Source organism: Carassius auratus, chromosome 5 (assembly GCF_003368295.1).
Source record: "Carassius auratus strain Wakin chromosome 5, ASM336829v1, whole genome shotgun sequence".
Classification (NCBI taxonomy): domain Eukaryota; kingdom Metazoa; phylum Chordata; class Actinopteri; order Cypriniformes; family Cyprinidae; genus Carassius; species Carassius auratus.
The window spans coordinates 25,614,264-25,628,432 of NC_039247.1; positions in this window are offsets into that span (position 1 = coordinate 25,614,264).

Consider the following 14,169-nt stretch of genomic DNA (forward strand, 5'->3'; position numbering starts at 1 on the left):
GATCAACATTAGCACTATTCTATCTATCTATCTATCTATCTATCTATCTATCTATCTATCTATCTATCTATCTATCTATCTATCTATCTATCTATCTTTAAAAAAAAAAAAAAAAAAAAAAAAAAATGGCCTCCAAGATCAAACCGGTCCCCAGTTAGATGGTGAAGTATGACGTGATCTGTTTGTTTGCCTTTACATTTAACAAATTACTTTTATGTATTTATTTATTTCTGAATATAATGGCAATGTTGATAATACCATAAAACAATTGAGCCTCTGGAAAATGTCAGTGTTAAACAGCTAAAGTAGCCTGGTTAAAAGATATTTTACTGAACTCAACTGAAATTATTCAATGCAGCAAGCTAACATATAATATTGTTTCTTAAGTTAACATATAATATTGTTTCTTAAGTTAACATATAATATTGTTTCTTAAGTTAACATATAATATTGTTTCTTAAGTTAACATATAATATTATTTCTTAAGTTAACATATAATATTGTTTCTTAAGTTAACATATAATATTGTTTCTTAAGTTAACATATAATATTGTTTCTTAAGTTAACATATAATATTGTTTCTTAAGTTAACATATAATATTATTTCTTAAGTTAACATATAATATTGTTTCTTAAGTTAACATATAATATTGTTTCTTAAGTTAACATATAATATTGTTTCTTAAGTTAACATATAATATTGTTTCTTAAGTTAACATATAATATTGTTTCTTAAGTTAACATATAATATTGTTTCTTAAGTTAACATATAATATTGTTTCTTAACTTAACATATAATATTGTTTCTTAAGTTAACATATAATATTGTTTCTTAACTTAACATATAATGTTAATGTGTCTGTGATGTAAGAAGAGGTGATTCAGTCTAACAGGTGCCACACGTCACCATCTAACTGGGGACCAAACTCATTTTATCTAACACATGCACTCTTTACTGTCAGAAGTATTGACATGCAATTGTTACCTTAAAGAGCTCTTCATTTTACTTTATTTATGCTATCCTCAAATTAACTATAGTGTCTTGTTTGTTTTGTCTTAATATTTTTTGGTTTGACTGAAACAAATATATATATATATATCTTCAATGGAGATATAGTGTGAATGTTTCAAAGTTTAGAGTTGCATTTAAATACAGTTAGATTGTAAAGAAAGACTTGGTACAATTGCCCTAATGTTTGCACACACAGTTGCATTGCAGTCTATGGAGGTCCTCTGTTGGATAGGTAGACGTCACTCAGGTCCCCACTTGGCATGTTTTTAAAAAAAATTAAAAATGCATTTTTTTCAGTTATATTATGAAAAAAGAACTCAAATGAAAATTTTGTATGTAATTTTTGTTTCTTAAAAATGACCAGAAACACTGGTCCCCTCTTGGTCAGTGTAGAGCGATAGTCCCCTCTTAGTAACATAGACGTGTATGTGTGTGTGTGTGTGTGTGTGTGATATCTGCAATACCTATTTTTAGTGAAAGTCTAGTAGATTTTTGACTAAGTTGTTTGTCCACCAGATTAAATCTCTAGCTATGATCCCTTCGAAAAAGGAAGGAGGAACCACTTCTCAAAAAATGGTCACTAAGTATACTGTTTCACAGAGGTTTTCTAAAAAAAAAAACATTCTTGATTAGTATTTTCCCCTTATTGTTTTCCAGTAAAATGAATCATCTTTAAAACAAGCTAAGCAATAAGCAACATTTCTGAGAATATAATTTGAATTCATTGTACTTTAAATTGTTAGGGGTTTACTTTTTTTTTTTTTTATATCAATAGTTGTTAAGCAGTTACTTACTAAATCAAAAGAGTGCACCCTCAAGTCTGCCAGGTGATAAAGTAACCTGTAATAAAGTAACAACACACTTCTGATCAACAAGCCATCTGAGCTGAGAAGTACAAGTTTCCAAAAATGCTAATAGAGTGATGATGCTTTAGGAAACCAAACATTTGGCAGATTTATCTTCCCCAGACTAAGGCCAGCATGATAAATCACTTTGTAATTATAGGCAACTGCAGAGCCATCCACTGTGTTCATCATGTCACCAAGGAAACAAGAAATCAAATGGTTTCTGATGGGAGCTGGTAAATATAGTTCCCCCTGTTTACTGGAAACCTTGTATCATGAGTGTATCATCACGACTGAGATCTCTCCATGAGTTACTTGCTACTATGAAAGGCCGGATAAAAGCTCCATACCACATTAAACCAGACTCCTATTCACACTGTTCGTGACTCACCCACTCCAAAGGCTTATAATAATGTCCCTCTCCATTTCATTAAAGTACTCATCAACACTGCTTCCTTCTTCAGTCTGAACTTGTTTTTGCGAATGTACAATATAGTTATTATCATGTGGTTTAAATTTGGAATTAAACAGTTTTTACAGTGTTTGCAGAGCAATTATCCTGATGTCACAGTGAAAGATCAGTTCACCAAAAAACATGCATTTGAATAAGTAATGAAATCCATTTAAATTAAATTGACATAGGCTCGCTAAGCATTAGCTAGTTTTAGCCAGAAATACCTTTCTGAAGCACAAGATGACATTAACGTGTAACTGGTACTCAACTGCCATTGGCTCGTCTGCATTCGAGGGGAGGGGCTTACCAATAGGTCAACTGCAGTCTGAAAAGGTTTAACAGCCAGGGCAAATTTGTCTTTAAAGTTCATGCTATAGTTGTTTTAAACCAGTGAAATAAACTCCAATCCAAGATAATTTTAGTGAGATTTTGATTTTTTAATTCTTTAACTTCTCTGTTTGTAAAACCACTAATGCACAATGTGTACAAGTACAAGATGACTGACCTACTAAAGTCTGTGATGATAATATATTTCCAAATGAAATGTACACAAAGGTCAAAACTGATAGTGGCTTCCTTATTGTTCTAAACAACTGCCTTGAGTGATATTAATTTAAGCATTTAGATGAGTTTCTAAAACTTGTGAATATACTTGATAAAGAAATTGCTAAAACAGATTTGCCCACAGCAAATAAAACTGTAACGTCAGATGTTGGAGTCAACATCTTGTTAAAAATTGTTTGACCTTCCTCACTGGTTAAGCTACCAGACTATTCTAAACTCTTCTTCTGAAGTTAATCCTGCACGCCTGTGGGCGAGATAGCCAAGAAGTACTTTACTGTGAGCGCTGATAGAAGACAGGAGACAGAACAGCCTCATTCTGCAGAGCTTAAAGAGATGAGGCACATATCACACTGATCTGCTAAACCTAAAGCTGGAGAAACAGCCAAGGTATTTTTCACCTTGTCCTCAACAACGTCATGAACCCAGCGGACGACACTGTAGGCGTGCATCCAGTCTATAAGGTCAGACATTGTTGGAGCAGTGTAGCTGTTAGCATGCAAGCTCCAGAAACATTAAGCAGTGGTGCTCATGCAGGAAATATACAGGTTTGAATCTGGCGTTGTAATGAAAATAATGATTTCAGACAAACAGAAACTGATAGTTCTGTCATAAAGTCAAGCCATTAGTTGATTTAGGTTCCTATGTTGGTCTTTGGGGTCAAAGATGTGGTGATTAGCATGGCCTGTAAGCCCCTAGGCTGTAGTTATGTCATCAGGCTGCAAAAAGAAAGAAAGAAAATCAAACAGGTTTACAAAAGTATGAGTTGGCAGAATTAAATAAATTTAGCAAATCATCCCTCTAATGATAATGGTAAATATTAATCTGTTAATTAATCTGTCACTATAGAACATAATTACCGAATAAACTTTACTGCAACAAGACACATGATTCATATTAGTCTCAGGCCTTTTCATAGGAAATACTAGCTTAGGAAAACATCAAATATACTTACTCAAAACTCAATTGCACTTGTGCTTATCTGTATACTAAATCCCTTTCAAGGCTTTTTATTTCTCCCTGAACTGAATAAATGATGTATATAAATGACATGAAATAAATGACCTCCATTTCACATTGAAATATATACAGTAAGCCGTATTTATACAGAGAATAGTGTACTGAATGTAAAGCAGCACATTACATTCTCTCGTGTTCTGAGAGCATTGGCAGAAGCTCCACTATTGTTAATTGAAGAAGCAAACAGTGGTTTTCTTTGGTCTGTGAAACACGCATTTCGAAGAATGTTTCCACACAATGAAAACATATTGTGACCATAGACTGTGTCCAAACAAGTGCCATTCCACACAAGTCATGTGATGCTTTTATGATACTTTTTCTCATTTTTGAAGTGGACAACATTTTGATACAAGAACAAAGGAATATGTCACCCTGCTGCCACCAATCCATTAGATTCTTTCATAGATTCTGATATCATAAATGTATCTCTCTTATTTATATTTAGTTGATTTTCCATCTTTATGGAATGGGATGTGGAATCAAAGGTGCCCACCATTCAGTTTAATTGCATATAAAATGGACAGATAATTCCATCCTATATTTTAACTTCTTCCACAAGAATAATGATATTTACATAAATTATCTGGGTTATTGAAGTAGTAAAAAGATATCGTACCAAAGATCAAGAGCAGATTTTAACCAATCACCTATCTACAGTGGAGCAAACAGCTTTGACATAAATGCACTATATTATAATGCCAGTTTATTGTTGTTAGGAATTAGGTGCTGTTTTGGATATAGGCTACTCCTATTTAATATCTTTGACTATCAGTCATAAAAGTTCTCCACTGCTCGATGCTCGAAAGATGACACAAATTAAAAAGCAAAATAATACTGGCTCTGTTTGGTTTGCAGGTGTTCCATAAAGCTCCTTGGCACACAGAAACCAATTTGTGGATAGGTGATAAGTGGATAAGTGACACTATGCAATGTTAGCATTTGTTCTGCAGGTGTGTGATTATCAACAGAGAGGATCATTTTAACACACCTGCATTGCATTGTACAAATGTTTGCTTAACTTAGTTCATTATCATGTAACGATAGGAGAATTATTACTCGCTGAACTATTTATTTACTTAAAAACTGAATGCCCAATAAGCAAATCAATAAGTCTATACCCACTACCGAGGGAGTCTGCGGCCACCACATTCGTGCAACATCATATATATCTGTTGCATCATATATCGGTGATGGAGTTTCCAGTTTGGAGGTCTGACATCAAATGCCATTCAATTGGACGTTTCTAAGTAAGAATTTAGAAATTTTGACCTTCTGAGTTAAACGGAATGCAGCACAAGTCCAGAAGACAAGTATAGAGTTTTGAGACTGTTATTAAGGCATTCTTTCTGTGAATGGAATGTTTCAATTTCTGAGTTAAAAAAGGATTGAGGACAAATTCTTTGGTTTGTGTCACCTAGCACGTAGCTACTCTAGTTTGATTTGATGTGCATGACGAAATATTTCAAAACATTGTTCATACACAATTATTCAATGCATTTTCAGCATTGGCACAAGGGGCACTATAACAGGCATTACAGTACATTCTGTATCTTTCATTCCGTTTATACATATAATTTCAATCTAAATGTTTAAGTATTTCAACAATCAGCATGGTTTTTGAAAAATGCGCATGTGCAAGGCAACCTCTGAGTATGATACAAATGAGAGGGAAGCCACAATGAAATAAACATTCAAGAAAGCAAAATAACTGGAAACTAAGAAAGTTATCAAGCGCCATGTTCAATACAGCAGCATCTCAGAGATCTCTAATCAAGTAATTAACAGAAGTTATTATTCAACCATATGCACACAATGTCATTAATGATAGCCCTATAACGGTGGAATTGCAACCATGTTCTGGACTGATTTGACTATCTAGTTGTTTCCAAAACGATGCATCACACTATGGTAGTTAATCAGAGAGTTACGAAATATATTGGAAATGCTTTAATGCTTTTGGTTTTAAGCGATTGAGTATCTGGTGCAACTCTAACAACTTCTGCAACATCTACACAAACATCTCCACAGCACCTCATTTTGACCCATTTCACTTATTTCATTTACAATAATTATTTTACTAATGCATTATGTATTTCTGGCACTCCTATGATGAGTGCATTTTTACACTATGGGTTAAACCAAAGAAACCACATAGCCTCTGGTCATAATATAGAATGGTTAGAACCTCTGACGAAATGTGATAATTCTAAGGTATTATTTTTTACTGATCTGTGTCCTATCCCCAAAGAAAATTCTGGCTAAATATCTTTGTAGGTCAATGGGGGCTATGAAAATATGTTAAATATAAGTACATTCTTCATTCAATTCCATTTACATTTGAAGCTGGATGCTAAATGTTTAAAAACGCCACAGCTTGGTCTAAATGGATATTACCCCTCTGATAAGTACCCTGTGGCATTTTGGATCATTGAGTGTTGTATAAAAGCAGTATGATGGCTCTGTGCAGTGCAGATTGCATTAATGCGGCGGAATGAGTTTTGTTGAAGACTTTTAATTCACTGAGGAGTATTTTATTACACAGTGGTCAATCTTTCAAAGTTTATAAAACTTATATAAGGGAAATTTAATCCAAAAATGAAAATACTATCATTATTTACTCACCGAGATGTCGTTTCAGATTTTTTTTTAAAAATGTTTTTGTGACATTCTTAGTGACATTTTCAGTTACAAAGGCAAACATATGTATCACAGTAACAGAGTAAAAATGATCGGTATTCATTCAGCTGGAACTAGTCTCATTCCTCTGTTGGTTTGTGATGTGAGAGTTCACAGTAGACTTGACAGTGTCCTGCTTCCTGACCTGCAGCACAGATGAAATCAAACACATGACTGAACACCATTCATACATTCCGAGTCCAGCAGGAGTGCAGATGGGGGAACTTGCCTGAAACGACAGGCTGAAATTTAAATTATTCAAAGACAAAGTTCTCTTGTTGAGCTACTTTAGTTACACCCCATCTACACTGCAAGCACGCAGCAAAATTAGATTGCTCCATTTATAATCAAATCTGTCTAGATTAAAAGAGTACAATGCATTCAGCTTTGTGGATGATTACAAGGAAACTTCATGGTCACCAAATACATTTTGATGCAAATAAAACTGAGCCTGTCAGACTTCTTTTTGAAACACTTTACAATAATGTCCCATAAGTTATCATTAGCATATTAATTCACTACATGGAGCTATACAGGTGCTGGTCATATAATTAGAATATCATCAAAAAGTTTATTTATTTTACTAATTCCATTCAAAAAGTGAAACTTGTATATTATATTCATTCATCACACACAGACTGATATATTTCAAATGTTTATTTCTTTTAATGTTGATGATTATAACTGACAACTAAGGAAAATCCCAAATTCAGTATCTCAGAAAATTTGAATATTGTTAGAAGGTTCAATATTGAAGACACCTGGTGCCACACTCTAATCAGCTAATTAATTCATGACCATTAACTAATATTAACAGATACAACTTTTGATTTTAATAATGTAATAGTAATTATAGTCATCTTGATATTAACACTAAATGAGATTTAGAAGTATCTTTCATTTGTAGTTCATGCAGGGCCAAACATAACATATCATTCTTATATTATTTTAATATTGTAACTTTGAATTTAAACTTGATGTAAATATAAAATGCATATCTAAAAAAATGCTGCATGGGAATCTTATAGCATACTTTATATAAAAGTTTTTTTTTTATTTTTTTTATAGTAGTACACTCCCATCTGAACACGGTGTACACAAGTGTGCTTTTGTGAGCCACTGCAGCTCTGTTTCTTAGGAAGGGCTGCGGTGGCTGGCAGACTTTATGCATTTCTCACGAGGGAGGAACAGCCTGAACGGGCAACACCGGTGCCTGCTGGTTCTGCCACCTCCTCCACTTTCACAAGAAAGCTAAAAACTTGGAAAACAGGATTTTGGAGAGAAGGATATAAATTAAATAAGAATTTAAGATGAGACAATTTAAGAGACAAATGTAAAATTGGCCATCTGGCCCCATCAAAGATGAAAATTAGCTACAGAAAGATGGAAGCACAGAGTAGAGTCACCCTTGAACTGACTAGCTGTGGTCATTATCGCGTGCTACACAAGCAGAGGCGGTCAAACTCCAACTGCTGTGGTGTGTGATTCATTCCTCTCATAAAATATTTAGGCATCCGTTCTCTTTTATAGTTTCTTCTAAGGAAACCATCTAGTATAAATAATTTTAAAGCAATGTTTGAGACTTTAAAGCATTTTTAGACATTTGAGCAGTTTGGTAGAACAGGAAAGGGGGCACAAAAGTTGTGGTCGGAACATTGGGGAAGTTTTCACAGGCTTATCATTATTGTTTGATAAATAGTTTTCGGGCTCAATTAATCAAAATTGGAGTTTTCTGGCTTTTAGGCTGCATCTGTCAGTTTTAAGGCTGTCTAGGCTACTGTATTTGTGTAATAAAATAATAAAGGTGTATTTGTAAACAAATGTTTAGCAGATATACATATTTCACATAGAATGCTACCAGTGGCTCCTACAACCAAAATCATAGCAAATACATTTTATTTAATATATATATATATATATATATATATATATATATATATATATATATATATATATATATATATATATATATATATATATACATTGTTTCTTCTCACCAAGTGAGTATATGCAAGTGGCCCAACTGACTAATTCTATCTTATTCCAGTTTTTTTGTTAATGAGGATGTCCCCAAAGGGAGGTTTTTGGAGATTTTGTCAGGTTTTGCTCACTTTTGGGTACAAATTGGTTCTGAAAAATATGGTTAAGTAGGTACACACACACACACACACACACACACACACACACACACACACACACACACACACACACACACACACAGTACTGCTGTGGTAGGGGGAAAAAAAATCTTATTTGACCAAGTCATGTGATCATGTCCAATTGACTTAAGTATAAAAGTACTTAATTAAGTATGTTTTATTTTATTTTATTTTATTTTTTTTATTTTTTTTTTTATTTTTTTTATTTTTGCACACACTTATGAAACAATTATTAACAATTAAATTAAGGAATTTTTTGACTTAGTATCACTGCAGATAGTATATAATATTGACACTGTGAAATATAACAACAACAACTTAAAATATGCTGATACTGGAAAAAGAAAACTGCATGATGTTGTTCCTTCGGCAGATTGTGGGAGGTACTATATGGCTTCAGGCTTCAAACGCTTTGTGATTGGCTGCTCGAGACACACCCATCTTCTGTGCTCCTCCAGTTCTGAAAGAGCACTGACCTGCTAACACTGTTATAAGGGCACATTCACAGAGCCACAGGAACAGAACACAGAAAAAAAAAACTCAAACACAAACAACAGCCGTATCAAATGTCTGTTTATTTCATGTTCTCAGTACAGAAAAGAACTTACAGATGCTTTTACCTCAATATCCGAGTGTTATTTAAAGACCTAGTGTAAGAGGAGAGTACATCGGGGAAATTGGTTTGTTTATATTGTGACTTGTTTGATGTGTGCATGTGAGATTGAATAACTCTCTGAGACATATCCTCATTTGACATGCAAGTTGCTCCATTATTAAAGAAACAGAGGTCGAATCTTACATAAGGACTCTGCTTTAAGTAACCTGAGCAAACTTTTCAATTGGCATCTTGCATTTTTAATAACCTACAGCTGTGTAAAAATGTCTGAAAAGAAAGAAAGAAAGATAGAAAGAAAAAAAAAAAACTCTCAGCAGTCCAATCAAATAACAAGACAAGAAAGTGTAACAAATCATGGTTATTAGTTCCAGTTCATGGAAAGTGAAGTGAGTGAACTGTATTATGGAATATATTTGGGAAAATTATGTAGGTCATCTATGTAACGTTCATGCTGCAGAAATACTGAACATGAACATTGATATCTAATAGTAATATTGTGTAACTTCAGCCAACTGCTCTCCTGTCTCCAACAGATCAAGAGAGCTTGTTTTTTTACTGTCTGCACATTACATCTGCCACAAAGCCCTATGCATACTAAGTAGCCCATCAGTGGGGCCCTGTGTGCTATGGTCGGAGATGGAAGGCTTCATATTGCTAGCACAGAGCGTATGTGGGCGGGCTTTTGAGTAGCAAAACAAGACCGTTTGGGAACATTTGGTACGCTGCATGTTCTTGTCAACTAGTGGTAATAGAGTGAGTTGAGTCATCAGGTAAAGATATATAATTGTCCATCATGGAGACCTGTTCTATGCAGAAGCAGAGAAATCGGGAAAGTAAACACTGACTGAGATCAAATATATTCATAAACGTCTGATATGCATCATGCGGGAGACATTTCAGCAGGCACAGCTTGAGTATAGGGTTTCGGCCCACCTTATGTTATGACATGTTTATTGAACGGTACATTGGTCATCAGTACTAAGTATTTATTATCATCACTTTTTTGAGGGAATATATATATATATATATACTGTATATATATAGTCAAATGTTGTTGACTAATAATTGTTAAAGCATTGTTTTTATATTTTGATTTTTAACATTCAATTTTTTTGTAAACTTGTTTGGTATGTCACTTTAAAAAAAATGCTGAATGAAGCTATTCCCATAGATAATCCGCTGGGGTTCAATATCTGTTTTCCTAATAAACTCACAATGGTACTTTTAACTTTCTCTCTTGGCCCTCCACACTGGTCACTTTCCTCCCATGCTGTTTCAACTCTTCCCTGTCCTGGGACTGGTTCTGTCAGAGAAACAAAAATAGCAGTAATGGTTTCAACAGAAATTCCCAGCCATGTCTGAAGGTTGCAAATCCATAAATCTGTTTTTGACAACTTTGGTAATAATTGTGACAAATTTCAATTACTTATTACTTAACTCAATGCAGGCTGAAAAGTATTTTTTTTATTGCTGACATCAGTGACATCAAGGAAATCTTTCTTGAAAAATCATATGATCTGGACTGTACTTAGTTTTTCCCTGTATATAGTATGGGAGCTTACTGTTAATCTAATAAATTCCTTTACTATACAGGGAAAAACTGTAAAAGATCAAACCAGACTTTTTATGAAAATTTACAGTAAAATGCTGTGAATTGTAAAACAATGAGGTGAAAAAAACATATAATTTACCGTAAAAACCTGTAAACTATTATTCCCAGAATTCCCTGCATGACACTCCACATTTTAAAGTATTTTGTTTAAAAAAAATCATGTTTTCTTAATAGTTTTGTCCTGTTTATTATCAGCTATGTACATTTTGGTTTATGTTACATCTTCTGTTGTTTAATGATTGTTAATTGCATTATTTAAGTGTCATGTGTTACCATGATGGTGTTTAGTGTTTTTTGCGTGAATGACTTGCTTTCCATATATTAGTATATACTGTCAAGGGGTGAAGAATCACTCGACAAGGGTTATGTGAAATCAAAAGCCCCGGAGAGTGGATTTATTAAACACAGTGATGCCTGGTGAAAGGTGCTGCTCCGCTTTCTGGTGGCCGGTGCTTCCCGTGTGCTCTTCGTGCTTTTCTGTGCCAGTTAAGGTGAAAGTGGGTGTCCAAACGTGCTCCAAATTGCCTGGGCTGTCGGTCACTCGCTGCTTTCTGAAAAGTGAAGAGAGAGGGGTTAGACCAGCATTGCATTCGGTTCAAGAACGATCTCTGAGTGCAGCATGTGCTCTTTTTAAGTGTGCTGGCTGATTGGGAGCAGCTGTGTCGCGTTGGCGGCCCCAGCTCGATGGCGGACTTCGAAGTGGAAGTCCTGGAGCGCTAGGAACCAGCGAGTCACCCTGGCGTTGGTGTCCTTGGCGCGGGCCATCCACTGTAGGGGCGCGTGGTCGGTTACCAGGGTGAACTTGCGGCCCAGGAGGTAGTACCGGAGCTCCAGGACTGCCCACCTGATGGCCAGGGCTTCCTTCTCCACGGCAGCGTACTTCCTCTCGGCGGGGAACAGCTTCCTGCTGATGTAAATGATCGGATGCTCCTCACCTTCTTGAATTTGGGAGAGGACCGCTCCCAGTCCTATGTCGGAGGCATCTGTCTGCAGCAGGAAGGGGCAGCTAAAGTCCGGGGCGCGGAGTACCAGTGAGGACGTGAGTGCTGCTTTCACCTGGGAGAAGGCCTCTTCCACCGACGGGGTCCAGCATACTTTCTCCGGCTGCCCCTTCCTGGTCAGGTCTGTCAGGGGGGCGGCTAAAGAGGAGAAGTTGGGGATAAAACAACGGTAATAACCCGCCAACCCCAAGAAGGCTCGTACCTGGGTCTTCGTTTGGGGTCTTGGGGCAGCGTGGATGGCTTCAACTTTTTTTTCTTGTAGCCGGATGAGTCCTCGCCGACTTGGTAGCCCAGGTACTTGGCCTCAGAGAGGGCTAGGAAGTCCAGCCCGCCAGAGCTCCGAAAGCACCCTCCGCAGACGATCCAGATGTTCCTCCCACGCTTCGGAGTGGACCACGACGTTATCCAGATAGGCAGCCGCATAAGCATGGTGGGGCGCAGGAGGATGTCCATCATCCGCTGGAACGTCGCTGGGGCCCCATGTAGGCCGAAGGGAAGGGTCCGGTACTGCCAATGGCCACTGGGGGTGGAGAAGGCGGTCTTCGGTTTGGCGGCCTTGGAGAGCGGCACCTGCCAATAGCCCTCGGTGAGGTCCAGGGTACTGATGTACCGGGCCCTTCCTAGGCGGTCCAGCAGTTCGTCCACCCGAGGCATGGGGTACCCGTCGAATTCGGAGACTTCGTTCAGGCGGCGGAAGTGGTTGCAAAAAGCGGAGGGTGCAATCCGGCTTTGGGACCATCACAATTGGGCTGGACCATGGACTCCGGGATGGTTCTATTACCCCCAACTTCAGCATTTGTTGGACCTCCCGTGGTTGGGCTGCCCGGTCGTAACGACGTTGCTGCGCCTGTTGGGCCCTGGTGAGGTGTTCCCGGACTAACGGCATCACTCGGTCGATCCGTTCCCTCATTTGCCGGACGTGTTCGATGACGGTACGATGTGGGGGCGGCTGCTGCTCCCACGCTTCCCGGGCCACGTCCAAGAGGCCTCGGGGTTGACGGCCAAACAGGAGCTCGAAGGGGGTGAATCCAGTTGAGGCCTGGGGAACTTCGCGGATCCCAAAGAGCACGTAGGGGATCATGAGGTCCCAATCCCGCTTGTCCTCCAATGCCACGCATCTGAGCATTTGCTTGAGGGTCTGGTTAAATCTCTCTACGAGCCCATCAGTTTGGGGGTGATAGACAGTTGTCCTCAACTGCTTCACCCGCAGCAGCCGGCAGAGGTCTGCCATTAGCCGGGACATGAAGGGGGTTCCCTGGTCAGTCAGGATGTCCGAGGAGAGGCCGACTCGGCTGGCCAGCAGAAACAGCTCCTGGGCGATGGACTTCGCGGTGGCCTTCCGCAGGGGACTGCTTCTGGGTACCGGGTGGCATAGTCGACGATGACCAGGATGTGCTCATGCCCTCTGGCAGACTTCGGCAACGGCCCCACTATGTCCATTCCAATCCGCTCGAAGGGCACCTCGATGATAGGCAGCGGGACGAGCGGGCTGGGGGGAGGAGTCCTGGGCGACATGGCCTGAAAGGTCGGGCAGGCTTGGCAGAACCGCTTTACCTGGGCGTCCAGGCCCGGCCAATGGAAGCGGATGTGGATGTGTTGAGCAGTATTGGCTGCCGCGAGGTGTCCTGCCATGGGGTGGGAATGGGCCAGCTCTAGAATGGTCTCGATCTTGGCTCGAGGCACGACTAGTAACTTTTTCTCCTCCCCCCTACGCTGGGCGACACAATACAGCAGGCCATTCTCTACAACAAAATGTGGGAGAGGGTGGGGCTGGGGGAGGACGTCCTCTCCATCTACGACTCGCACCTGGCTCCAACAGTGCTTGAGTCGGTCGTACTCCCGCTGTTCCTTGGCAAAAGAGCCCCCTCTAGCGGCCTGTTGGTAGACATCATAAAACATATTAGTAGATTGGGAGGGGGCCTCACCTTCTCTCCCACTGTCGGAGACGAGCAGGGCCGGTCGGCGGCGGGGTCCAGGCGGCCGCCTCGGCCTTCGACGGTTCCCCTTGGGGCTGGCAGGCTGAGCAGTGGCAGACAGCAGCTTCTCGAAGCTGGGCCAATCCCTTCCAAGCAGTACGGCCACCGGCAGGTCCTTCACCATGCCTACCTCCACGGGCCAGGTGCCCTGGGGGGACAAAATTACACGGGCCGGTACTTGGCGAGTGTCTCCGTGCACACAGGTAATCGGTAGGAAGTTTTTCCGGCCGCTTCGAG